Source organism: Mandrillus leucophaeus, unplaced genomic scaffold, assembly GCF_000951045.1.
Source record: "Mandrillus leucophaeus isolate KB7577 unplaced genomic scaffold, Mleu.le_1.0 Scaffold1384, whole genome shotgun sequence".
Classification (NCBI taxonomy): Eukaryota; Metazoa; Chordata; class Mammalia; order Primates; family Cercopithecidae; genus Mandrillus; species Mandrillus leucophaeus.
Genome location: NW_012101348.1, coordinates 155,398 through 169,101, shown reverse-complemented (window position 1 = coordinate 169,101; position 13,704 = coordinate 155,398).

Sequence of the window (13,704 nt, the reverse complement as noted above, 5' to 3'; positions counted from 1 at the left end):
GGAGGAATCTTGAATACACGTTACCGAGTGAAAGAAGCCGGTGTGAAAAGACTACAGGCTTTATGACCCCAATTATATGACATTCTGGAAAAGGCAACATTAGTAGTTTGCAGTAGGAAGGAGCCAATTCAGGAGGGAGAAGGGAGCTTTCGGGAGACGGAATAGGTGAAGTACAGGATATTTTTAGAGTGGTAAACGTGTACTGTATATACTCTTATAGTGACGGAATAGGTAAAGTACAGGAGGTTTTTAGAATGGTAAACGTGTACTGTATATACCCTAATAGTGATGCATGACATTATGCAAGTGTCAAAACCCATAGAACTTCACAGAACAAAAAGTGATCCTTAATTAATGCAAACTTAAAAAGTGACTGAGGAGGTCAGAGACCCCAGGAAGAAATGCAGACTGTGATAAGACATGAGTGATAGCTGCTGCATTACAAATATATAAAGCAACCTCACTGAAGCAGGTGGAGAGGTGCTGACTTGAGCAATTTTGGAAATGAGTGGCAGCTGTGAGACTATAGGCAGAGGGAACTCCATGGAAGCACCAGACTCTACTTGATAATGTCCCTCCCCACACAAGAATACCTGCTAGCAATTCAGATACTTTCCCAGATATGCTGGAACTGAACAATTCAGTAAATGACCGGTAGATGGTGGGACCTGGTTTCTCACTACTGGAGTGGAAGGGAGGAGGTTAGAATGATCCCCTTGGTACAGATTAGATCCCCTTAGTGATGGAGGCATCACTAAGAACTCGTGTTTAACTTAACACAGATAAGTGTGTTTGCATGTCTTACAGATTTAGAAATATGTAGAGATATGTTTATATACATGGATTAATATATGTGTATGTATTTCCTTGCCCCATCAGTTCAGAGGGTCAAAAAGAAACAATACTCCAGCAGCAACAAGCACACTGAGCACCCAACCCTTGTTCCAGGTACCATAATCCAATAGAAGGACCCAGGGCTTCTTGGAGAAATGGTTAATTCTATGGAGCGAGATACATACCAGATCAGCTGGAAGCATCTGAGTGCTGGAGAGTAAGAAGACACAGCAACTGCCACCACCACCAGCACCACAAACCCCCACAATGATCGGGGTGTGTCGTGGGGCACATGGGTGAACTGAAGGAGCACCCAATGGCCAAAGCTCTAGCCATTTCAGCAACAAAACGAATAAAGGAGTATTGGATTATAACCCATAGTCTAAAATCAATACTTATGAGTTGATGCTAATGTACTCAAGGATGACTGGTTTCTTGCAGCTGTTGTAACAAATTCCCACAAACTTGGTGGTTTAGGGAAAAACATTCTTATCTCACAGGTCTGGAGCCCAGAGTCAGTATCGCTGGGCTGAAATCCAGGTGGTGGCAGGTCCTCTTCCGGCAGCCCATGGCTGCTGCATTCCTGGGCTTCTGGCCACTTCCCTTCAGTCTTCGAGCCCAGAATCTGCAAACCTCCCTGTTCCATCCCTACGTCTCTTTCTCTACTGCATAACTCCCCACTCCTTGGGCTCCCAATGGCAACTTCCCTCAAAAGAGTACAGTGTGGAAAGGAGGAGAAGCCTCAGAGCACCTCAGCCAAGTGACCAAGGTCAACACTGACAGGCCTAAGTCCTGATGGGGCGCACCTCTGATATGCTGTGATAAAAATGGCACTCTATCTCTGTGACCTTTCCCCAGTACACAACCCCAGTAACTCATGCAGAAAATACCAGAGAAATGTTAATAGGGGGGCATACAAAAAATGCCTCATCAGTACTCCCTGAAATTGTCAAGGTCATCAGAAACAAGGAAAGGCTGAGAATCTGTCGCAGACAAGAGGAGCCCAAAGAGGCACAAAGAGACAAGACAGTGAAGTGGCATGTGGCATGCTGGGTGGCATCTTCGTACAGAAAAAGGACAAAAGCTAGGGAACTCTGAGTAAACTACGGACTTTAGCTAACAGTAATTTCCTGTTACTTCTTCATTAATTGTGACAAATGTGTCATACTACTTCAAGATATCAGTAATGGAGGGGACTAGGCACGCAGCATGTGGAACTCTGTGTCTTCTCACTATTCTTTAAATCTAAAACTATTCTAAAATATAGTCTACTTAAAAAAAATCAGCCAGAAATGAGAAATAAGAGAAGTCGCCTTCAGTCCTAGACCACCCACCCGGGAGAAACACCTGCCTCTCTGTATTCTTGTTCATTCTCAGGATGGAAAGTGCAAATGCAGAGGGTTGTTGTATGGGCAGCTCTAGAAGCAAATCCTTCTAGTTTCCTTCTGCTCTAGTTTGTTCTGAAATTGTTCAACCCCAACTTTTGATGGGAGATTTGGAGAGGAAAGACTTTCTTTCTAAAATGTATACGTGGCTAGAAGATAAGCCATTGTTAAACAGCTGAAAAACATGAGAAACGCCCTGCCCTGAGCAGGTTTCATGGCTGCCCCCGCTGTGGGGAAAACTGGCCAGGGAGCTTCATTGCTGTGTAGCTTTTCTTTCCCCATCAGGTTCAGAAGTGGGATTAACCAACCCCTCATCTCCTGCAAACAAGCCTTGGCCACTTAGAGGTTGTCAGACGTTGAGCTGCATGCTTGACATTGTAGAGCCAACCTTCCAGCAATTATGGCAGAGCACACCTTTCCTCTCTCACTGGTGCCACAGCCCATCTGTATCAGCCAGGCAGCTCACAATCCTCACCCACTTTGTGACTCCTTCCTTCCTTCTCCTGGAACTCTTGCAGTATCTCTGTGCAAGAACATCTTCCTGCCAGGCCAACAGAGTCCCAGTGCACACAGTGAGGGAGGGTGTCTCTACTCCCAGGACAGACCTCAATGATGGGTCCCCAAGCCTTGCAGCATCTGGGCTTGGCCTCTTGCTAGCTGCAGAAACACCTAAATTCTCTAAGCCTCAGTTACCTTGTCTATAAAGTGACCCCATAGAGTTGCTGCAAAAAGTAATGAAAGTAAAGAACTTATCAGAGATATGGGCATAGATCATGTCCAATACATCCCCAATAATTTTGTTTTCTTTGCATTAAAAAGAACATGAAGCTTGTATTAGTTTGATATATGAAGCTGGCACTGAGAGAATTCATTGTAAACAATATGTTATCTTTAGTCTTTGTTATAAGCCAATGGTCTGCCTGACTTTTGAGGACGAAGATGCGTCTGTCCCTGCACCTTGACCTGGGCACTCCCTAACTTCCCACTGGCCTATGGGGCAGACTGGGGAGGTGGGTTCAAGGTCTCAATCGACTTGTTGCTGTCTTCATGCTACTCAGGAGTCTCTTTAAAGATGACAGTGAAACCTTGGGTATGTGTTTGGGGTGTGAGGAGGCAGGACAGAGGATCGTCTATGCCATTTTGGGTGTAGAGTTTTGAATATTCTTTTTTTCTGTTGGAACATGACTTCATTTTAGTTTCACACGAGTGAGCTCACCAGGTTCAGAACCTTCTTCTCAATCTAGCAGCATGAGGAGGGGGCTCTCTGGCCCCTAGTGAGAGTTTTGCAGTCCCTTCCCTGCAGGGTATTTTGCCAGATCCCTCGCTTTGCTGTGTCTTCCAGTGACTCCACCTCCTCTCTCATGCCCAGGGAGGCCTCCTCTCCCTCATGCCCAGGAAACTCCCTATGCCATTCAAGTCATCCCTCTGTAGGGGACTCCTGTGCCCCAGGCAATGACAGCTTCCTCATCCATGCATTGGATTGCTGACTTCCCATCCATTCGTCAGTCATTTATCAAAAGCTTAGAGCTTGCGAGTTATGCCTGATGTTGGGAGCTGGAGTGACCCCACAAATTCACCCTTGCCTTGCTGGGCACAGGGTTTGAGGGGGAAACACAGACATGTAAATGGTTCACGTTGTTTTTGGGCTGAATTAAATAAGTGCCACAGCCCGATTACAGCAGTGTGTCTGGGGAGGGTTAATTCTGGCTGGGAGAACAAAGACAAAGGTTTGATTCAACAAACACTTTCCTAAGCTTGTGAATAAGGAGCTGCCATCTCCACAATGAAATGGGAAAAATGATGTTGAATATGGCAAAAAATCAGGGAGGCAGAGATATAGCTTCCACATGCGAGAGAACTAAAATAAATCGTGACACTTTGATGAAATGTCTCGATGGTGGAGAGATACAGTATTTTTATGGTGCTGCAGGTACATTGTAATTGATCAAAAAAAGCCCTTTCAACATGGAAAGCTTTCAGGTCCATAGCTGATCCGGACCATAAATCGCATTGATTGTGTCTTTCAGTTCACATGCCTGACTTGGGGAGAGTATTGAGAAAGTTTTTTGATAGATTTGCTTACTTTTCCTCAGGTCTCTAAAAGGAGCTATGGGGACGGCAGTGGTACCTGGAGTGTGATTCAGGCATCATGTCTTAGAAGTCTGAGCCTAGCTCTCGAGGTCCCACGATCAAGGTGTGCAAGGTAGGGATGCGTGGTAACCTCCCTGGGCTGGGCCTCCCCAGGGAGCCTGGGATCAGGCAGCACAGGTGACTGCATGGTATCCCATAGATCTGAGCCGGCCTTTCTCCTCAACCTGGTCTGCTGTGCCTGCAAGCAGCTCAGTGCTCATGCAAATCCTGTTCAGGCAGCTGGTGCTGTGTCTTCCATGTGGATTCTGGCCCAGCATCTGCACTGTCTACAATTGGGTGGTTGGTTCTTCCCCGAGGGCCACCCACTGGACAGACCCCAAGGGGACCTCTGTGGTCTTTTCGTGCCAGGGCTCCTCTCTAAATAAAGCTTCCTAGGAGCTTGGAGATAGGTACTGAAGAAGACAAACTCAGCCTTTGACAATTTAGGAAGATTTGTCCTCTTCGATGCCATGCTTCCCTGGCCTCCAGCCCATCTCAGGAGGAAAGAAAGTTTTCAGGGAAACTTAATGATGAGCCATTGACCATATATCAGCCTTACCTCCAAGTTCTGTCTTCCTAATCATAGTGCAGTCCTCACCCTCAGGCCACCGTGACAGCCCACTGGGGATAGCTTTTCAAGCTTAGCATTTCTGAAATACATTCTTTGGAATTCCTGATGTTTTAGAATCTATAACACTAATTAATCTGTCTAAATTACTGACATTCCTACCATTCTCAAAACGAAATCTGAAGTCCCTTTGTCGTCTCACCAACATCAAGCTGCCACATTCATGCTACTGGTAATTAATGAGCTCATTCATTCACTTGACAGCGACAGTGTGGGGACTGGTATGTGTCAGGTACCATCCCAGGAACTGGAAGATGCAGACTGGATCAGACAAGGTCTGCACCTTTACCTGCTCACCTTCTGGTGAGCATTGGAGGGGCCACCTCTGCCAGGAGAGAGGGGGACATCCCCCAAGGCAGCCTCACAGGAGAGCCATGAGACTTCTTCCAGGCACAGCAAAAGGCAAACTCATTTCAAATAGGATCAGGTGCCAATTTGAGGCTCATATTACAAAAATATAATATGAATGTATCATTCCATAAACAAATATTGGTGCACAGCTTTAATTTTTGAAACAGTCTGTCACCAGTGTTAATCAGGGAACAAGAAAATTAAGCCATGGGTGTGAGTTATCAAAGGAACAGGATGGGGGCTTTTATAAAGAGAGAGAGACCTAATGTAGGCAATTTGGCATCAAGAAAAAATAAACATAACCCCCCGAAAGTTTTCTGATTAAAACACAAAAAAAGGGATTCAGTGTCATTACTCCAATTCTGTTCTATTCCAGGTTACCTGAGACCCTGGAATACAGTGACACAACGCAGGGATTCTCATGATATCCTCAATGGATATCATATCCACAGCCCAGGTCAATGCCACTGGCATGTCTAGTGGGAACAATTGAGAGAAGGCCAGCAGCTGCATATGGCAGCAAGCAAAATGGTGAGCCAGCTAGAAGCCCAACAGAGAGCCACAGAAAGAGACAGTCACGGAGAGCTCTGCTGGGGCCAGTGCAGGTCTTAAAGAGGAGACAAGAGACAACTCCAGCGAAGAGACTGATTTTAATTGGATCAGATAGTGGAGTAATTTATGCCCCAGGATGTTGTCAGAAACCATAAAGCAATCAGGTAGACACTGGTAAAGGATAACAGCTGGCTGTGGAACCAACACAGGCCAAAGAGCGAAAAGCCTAACCAGTGAGCCAGAGGAGGAGAACGTCACCAAGAGCTCAGCTGGAACCACTGTTATCCCCAGAGAAGGGAGGTCAGGGTGGCATGGCCATGGCCAGGCTCTCCAAGGAGTGACATCAGGGACTGCACACTGCTGTGGAAAGAGACTTCACTGAGCTGATTCTGTCAAGTCATTAAAGAAAAATAAAGTCAACAAGTCAACAACAAAATAACAAGCCCTAGGTTGCTACCACATGTATATATTTTTTAAAGCCCAGTTTTCTACAATACAAAAAACAAGAGGCATACAAAGAAACAGGAAAGTGTGACACATACACAGGGAGAAAGAAATAAAACAAAACCAGGCAATTAAAACTACCTTCCAGAGTGTTTAGAAATAGCAAAAATGTCAAGCAGCTATTAAAAGTAAGTTAAAAGAACTAAAAGGAGGAATGTTTAAAGAAATCCAGAAGGCATAATGTCAATGTCTCATTACATATACAATAATGATAAAGAGACAAAAGTAAATATATGTAGAAAAATACCATATCCAAAATAAAAAATGTCACTAAAGGGACTCAGTAGTGGATTTGAGCTAGCAGAAGAAAACACCAGAAAGCTTCCAGGTGGATGGATAAAGACTGTGTAACTGGAAGAATGGAGAGAAACAGTAATAAAGAAAAATAAACAAAACCTCAGGGAAATGTGAGATACCATTAAGTGTACTAAGGCATATCAGAAGAAAGTGAGAAGAGAAAGGAATAAAAAATACTCAAAGAAATAATGGCTCAGGCTGGGTGCGGTGGCTCACACCTGTAATTCTAGAACTGTGGAAGGCTGAGGCGGGCGGATTATCTGAGGTCAGGAACTGGAGACCAGCTTGGCCAACATGGTGAAACCATCTCTACTAAAAATACAAAAAGTTAGCCGGCGTGGTAGTGGGCATCAGTAATCCCAGCTACTTGGGAGGCTGAGGTGCAAGAATTGCTTGAACTCGGGAGGCAGAGGTTGCAGCGAGCCGAGATCACACCACTGCACTCCAGCCTGAGGGACAGAGTGAGATTCCATCTCAAATAAAATAAATAAATAAATAAATAAATAAATAAAAATAATGGCTCAAGACTTCCCAAATTTGATTTTTTTAAAAATCCTCTCATCTACACATCTAAGGAGCTCGGTGAATATTCGGTAGGATAAACAAACATATCCACATCTCGACACATCTTACTCAAAATGTTGAAGGAGAGAAGAGAAACTATTGGAAAGACCGAGAGAAAAATGACTCAGCATGTACAAGGGAACCCCAGTGAGATGAACAGATGACTCCTCGTGAGGAACAAGGGCAGCCAGAAGTCAGTAGTACAACGTGTTCAAAGCCCTGAAAGGAAAACTCTTAACCAACAACCTTATTAAGAGAATAACACAGAAAATAGAATGAAAACTAATGAAAATAATTAAAACACTACTCTAGAGAATATTCACATAATACAAAAGAAAGCAGTAAAGAATAATCAAAGTAATACAAAAAATAGGAAACTGTTTAAAAAGTAAAATAGGCATAAATCCAATTCTGTCAATAATAACATGGTGACTGGATTAATCAGTGCATTCAAAGGACGAAGATTGTCAAACTAGATCAAACCAGGAAACAACACAATCCAACTATATTCTGTCTACAAGGGAGGAAAAACATTTAAATTCAAAGATATAAATCCGTTGAAAGTAAAAGTAATTACTTGCAAATTGCAACCCTAAGAGAACTGGAGTGCCTATGCTAATATCAGACAAAAGAGATTTTAAAACAAATGTATCGCTAAATGGAAGGAGGGACGGGGACATGCATGTGCCAAACAAGTTCCAAAATGCTGCAGCACAAACAGACAGCACTGACGTGAGAGGTGCTCAATTCATACTCAATTCAACCATATTAAGCTGGAGATTTCAATATCCGACTTTCCCAGAATGGATGCAGCTGAGCAGAAGAGCAACAGGATGCAGAAGGCTTGAACAACTCCCTCTAGCAGGCGTCTAAAGAACACCCCACCCACCACCAGCAAAATGTACATTCTTTCCAAGCCCACATGGAAAATTCTCCAGGATAGAACATATGCTAGGATGTAAAATAAGCCTCAAAAATTCATAAGAAATAAAATTCTACAAAATGTTTTTCCAACTGCAATGGAGTAAAACAAAGCTTGACAACTGAAGGAAGTGTGTAAATTTACAAATGTGAGGAAATTGAGCCACACACTTCTAAATAACCAGTGAGTCAATGCAGAAACCACAAGAGAAATTAGAAAACATTTTGAGGTGAGTAAGAGTCAAAGCGCAACAAGTCAGCACTTGTGAGATGCCACTAAAGCAGTGCTTAGAGAAAACTTACTGTTAACTCCTATTTTAGTGGGAAAAAAAAAGGTTCTCACCTAAGCTTCCATATTAAGAAATAGGAAGATGGTGGGTGCACAAAACCTAAAGCAAGCAGAAGGGCAGATGCAATAGAGATTAGAGTGGAAATAAGTAAAACAGGATAGAAAAATAGAGAAAACTAACAAAAACAAACTTGGCTCTTTGGGAATATCAGCAATGTTGGAAAATTTTTTATTACACTAAGAAAAAAAGACTCAATAAACTAAAGAATGAAACAGCAGATACCACTATAAACTTTACAGAAATGGAAAGAATTCTAAGGCAATGCTATGAACAATTGTATGTTGACACGTTAGATAACTTTGATGACACAGAAAAATTCCTAGAAAGAAAATACCAAAACTGAATTAACAATAAATAAGAAATCCGAATAGATGTAAAACAAATAAAGGGAAAATACCCCATGAAAATAAGCCGAGGCCCATGTGGTTTTCCTGGCAAATTCTACTAAACATTTAAAGAATTAACACCAATTCTTCATCAACTCTTCCCAAATTTGAGGTGAGAGAACCATATCCTGCCCCATTCTGTGAGGCCAGTATTACTCTACACAAAAAGCAAAGACTTCAATAAGAAAGGAAGCTACCACATAATATCTGTTATGAATAATCCCTCAAAAACCCTCAACAACATACATTGCAAACTGAATCTAGCAACTCACACAAAGTTAGCCTTGGGTTAGGCAAAATTTTCTTAGATATGACACTAAAATCACAAGAGACTAAGAAAAATAAAGTAGACTAAGTAAAAATGAAAAATGTTAGGCCGGGCACTGGGGCTCATGCCTGTAATCCCAGTACTTTGGGAGGCCAAGGCAGGTGGATCATGAGATCAAGAGTTCGAGACCATCCTGACCAACATGGTGAAACCCCATCTCTACTAAAAATACAAAAATTACCTGGGCTTGGTGGCATGCACTTGTAGTCCCAGCTACTTGGGAGGTTGAGGCAGGAGAATTGCTTGAACCTGGGAGGCAGAGGTTGCAGTGAGCCACGATCATGCCACTGCACTCCAGCTTGGGTGACAGAGTGAGACTCCATCTCAAAAAAAAAGGAAAAATATTTGTGTTTCAAAGGACACCATCAAGAAAGCAAAAGCACAGCCCAAAGATGGAAGACAACATTTGGAAATTACATATCTAATAAAAGACTTGCATTCAAAATATATAAATAAATCTTAACAACTCAACAATGAAAAGTCAAACAACCCAATAAAATGGGCAAAAGTTCGCAATAGACATTTCCTCAGAGAATACATACAAATGGCCAATAAACACATGAAAAGATGCTCAGCACTGTTAGTCATTACGGAAATGGAAATCGAAAGCACAAAGGACACCACTTCGCAACCACAAAGATGTTGAAAATAAAAAAGATAATATCAAATATTAGTGAGGATGTAGAGAAGTTGAGAAAATCAAAATGCCCTCTTGTGTATTGCTAGTGGAAACGTACAATGATGCAATCACTTTGGAAGTTTGAATTCTTTAAAATGTTAAACTTAGAATTACCATATCACCCAACAATTCCACTCTTAAATATCTATTTAAGAGGAAGGAAAATACACACCTCACAAACTTGTACATAAATGTTCATCACAGCGTTATTCATAATAGCCTAGAAAGTGGAAACAACCAAAATGGTCATCACATGATGAACAGATAAATAAAAGGTGACATCTCTAAATAATGGAATATTATTATGCAATTAAAAAGAAGAAAGTGCTGACACACACAGCAACCTAGATGAACTTGAAGATGTGATGCTGAGTGGAAGGAATCTCTCACGGCCAGGTACGGTGGCTCACGCCTGTAATCCCAGCACTTCAGGAGGCCGAGGCGGCCAAATCACCTGAGGTCGGGAGTTTGAGACATGCCTGACCAACATGGAGAAATTCTGCCTCTACCAAAAGTACAAAGTGAGCCAGGTGTGGTGGCAGGTGCCTGTAATCCCAGCTACTCCGGAGGCTGAGGCAGGAGAATTGCTTGAACCCGGGAGGTGGAGGTTACGGGTTGCGGTGAGCCGAGATCGAGCCATTGCACTCCAGCCTGGGCAACAGGAGCGAAACTCCAACTCAGGAAAATAAAAAAGAAATCAGTCACAAAAGAACACAGATTTCTGACGCTCTCTACAAAATATCTATCATAGGCCAATCTTTTGGGACAGGAAGAAGGATGGTTGTCTAGAGTGCAGGTTCAGGTGGGGAACATCAAAGTGCCTGTGTTTCTTCTTGGGTGATGCAATGTTCTAAAATTAGATTGTGATGCTAGTTGCACAATGCTGTGAATATATGAAAAAAATACACTGTACCCTAAATCGTGTGCTTTAATGGGTGAATTGTGTGGTATGGGAGTTACATGACAATAAGACAATACCAATTAATGGGTTTTTGACTATTCCATTGGTTGTAGAAAGCAAAGAAGATGCAGAGGCTGATACAATGTCTGTAATGAAGATAACTAAGACATACGTTTATTCAATATGATATTTAAGGGTCTACTCTGAGCTAGATCCTGGCTAACCAATGAAAGATACAGCCCTCTGTAACCTCAATTACTTAGAACTTACTGGAAGCATCATGATATGCCAAGTGCAAGGAAGAGAGGCCAGGAGTGGGTGGCGCGGATGAGAAGTGGGTAGGGAGTGGTGGCCAGGAGGCAGAGTGGGTCTCAGGGAGACTGCAGAGGGCAGGCAGCCCGGCTTCCCAGGGGGTCCTGAACGACCACCAACACTGCATCTGTTCCCCCACATTCAACATTTTAGAAATAAATTACCTTATTGATCATACAGAAATTTGTGTCTAATTTTAAAAGTTTGCATAAATGCTGGAATTTAAAAGAAGAACAGGTTCTTATAAAGTTAACCGTATCCTTCCCATGTGAGCCAGAAATTCCACTTCTAGAGGTATTTACCCAAAAAAAAAGAAATTATCTTCAAAAAATACTTGTACACGAATATTGATAGCATCTTTATTCATAATGATCCCAAACTGGAAACAACACGACTGTTATGGATAAACAGGGTGGGGTCCATTCCTACATATCGAGAAACAGGAACGACCCATTGATACAGCCAACAACATGGGTGAATCTCAAATACATTTTACCAAATGAAGGAAGCCAGACTCAAAGATTACATGCTACATGATCCCATTTCTATGGAAGTACGTGAATAGGAAACAAGTCACAGTTTGCAGGAACAAGGTGAGAGGAGGAGCTGACCATGGATGGGAAGCAGAAGGATTGCCGGGGAAGGGGGTGAGGGGAAGGATTTGCTGTGATCCAGGTGGTCATGGCTTATGCATCTGCAAAATCTCATAGAACTGTGCACTAACAAGCAAACTCTGCTGTGTGTAAAGCATCCTTCAATAAACCTAACGAAACAAAAGAGAATGAAAGAAATGCAACATAAACCCCCTGCAATACCATCCTTTTCATCTCTCAGATTGGCAGAACTAAGAATGACTTCACACGGAGGAAAAACAACAAAAAGTTGGTGTGGAAACACAAGGAAGCTCACTGCACTTCTTAGGGTCAGTCTTTCCGGGAAATGCATTTCCTGAAATAACACGTCTGACCTGCCCTGTTGGTGCGGGGCAGCGGGGAGGCCCTGAGCTCCGCGGAGGACTGAGAATGGCACTTACCGACTTCAGAGTCACATTCGGAGTGGTCTGCTTAGAAAGGCAAATTCTGGCACTTCCCCAACAGACCCCAGAGCACCTTTGTTCTGAAAACGAAACCTGGGACGATGGCTGCCTCTTTAACATGCGGAACTCACACTCTCTGCTACGCATCGCCCTGGGCTAGATACCGGGCCCCAGGACGGCCTGAAGGCTGCGTCCTCACAGCCCAGCATCCCTCAGGGCTGCTTCGTGCGTCAGGAGGGATAGACTCAGGTCTCCTTCAGAGCCTCGGAACACACTGGGAGCAGCTCAGAGCGTGTTAGCTCAGCCGGAGCCTCACGGAAACTGGGAGGATGGTTGCTCTGTGACGGTCACTGTGACAGGTGGGAAAACTGACACTAGAGGTGGGAAATCACTCATCCCAACTCACCTCACCTGACTAGAGAAGGAGGTGGCTCTGAGGGTGGTCTGTCTGGTCCTCGGCTGTGCTTTCTTCACCTCACCTCAAAGGAAGAGAATGAGAAGGAACAAAGAGAACATGAAGAAGAGGAGACGCTCTTGGCCTCTGTGGCCCCAGGTGGACAAGCTTAGGCTCCACCATTGCGCAGATCAGAGCAAGCAGCGCTCCAGAGAAGCTTCAACCACCTGCCCACATTCTCAGACAGTAAATGGTCCATCCACAGCTGGAACTTGGGGGTTAATAATCCAACCCCAGGCGGCTTTCATACGATCTGCTGCCTCCTTAAACTCTGCCAAAGTTGACCCAGAAAAGTGAGGCCTGAGAGACAGTTCACAACAACCTAAGATCAACAGTTTGCTGCTCCCTCCTAAGCTTCCTAAAACTCTGTCTGCAGTCCTTTTGCAGGTATCCAGGATGGACTACTTTGCAGCAGTTCTTCAATTTCCAGTGAGCTGATAGCCACCTCCTGCAATGTGCCTTCACTTTTCCCAAATCAGTTTCTCCACGCGACCCCCGAAGCCAGAGAGCCTGCCTCTGAGGCCTCCATGTCCTTCCATACTTGATGGAAGGGTTTTCTCCAGAGACAAGAGAATTGTTCCTGGGCCTCAACTCCAGCAAAGGCGGAGTCTGGACGGAAACTGTCGGAACGGGCCAGCTTCTGCTGCTGGAACAGCTGCTCCTCAGATCCTGGGGGCTTCTAGCAATGGAGGCTCACATCCCCCTCACTCCGTGCGCACATCCCCCTCACTCCATGCGCACATCCCCCTCACTCCGTGCGCACACCCCGCTCTGTGTGCACACCCACCTCTGTATGCACACCCCTCTTGCTCCGTGCGCACACCCCCCTCACTCCGTGCGCACACCCCCCTCACTCCTTGTCCGTCATAGGCCACGTGGGGTGAACCAGGGCCTTCGCTCTGTGGCCCCCTCCTGGACTCGGCGGGTGGAAGGCCACTGTCGTGAAGTGAACTGCCCCGGGTGGGAGCTGTGGCAGGGGCTCTGTGCCAGAAGGGACTCTCCTCATCCCCACTCCTGATTTGTTGGCCAGAACATGTCACTAGGCTCCCCCACCCCAAAGGCAACCAACCAGAACTACCCTACATGGGCCCA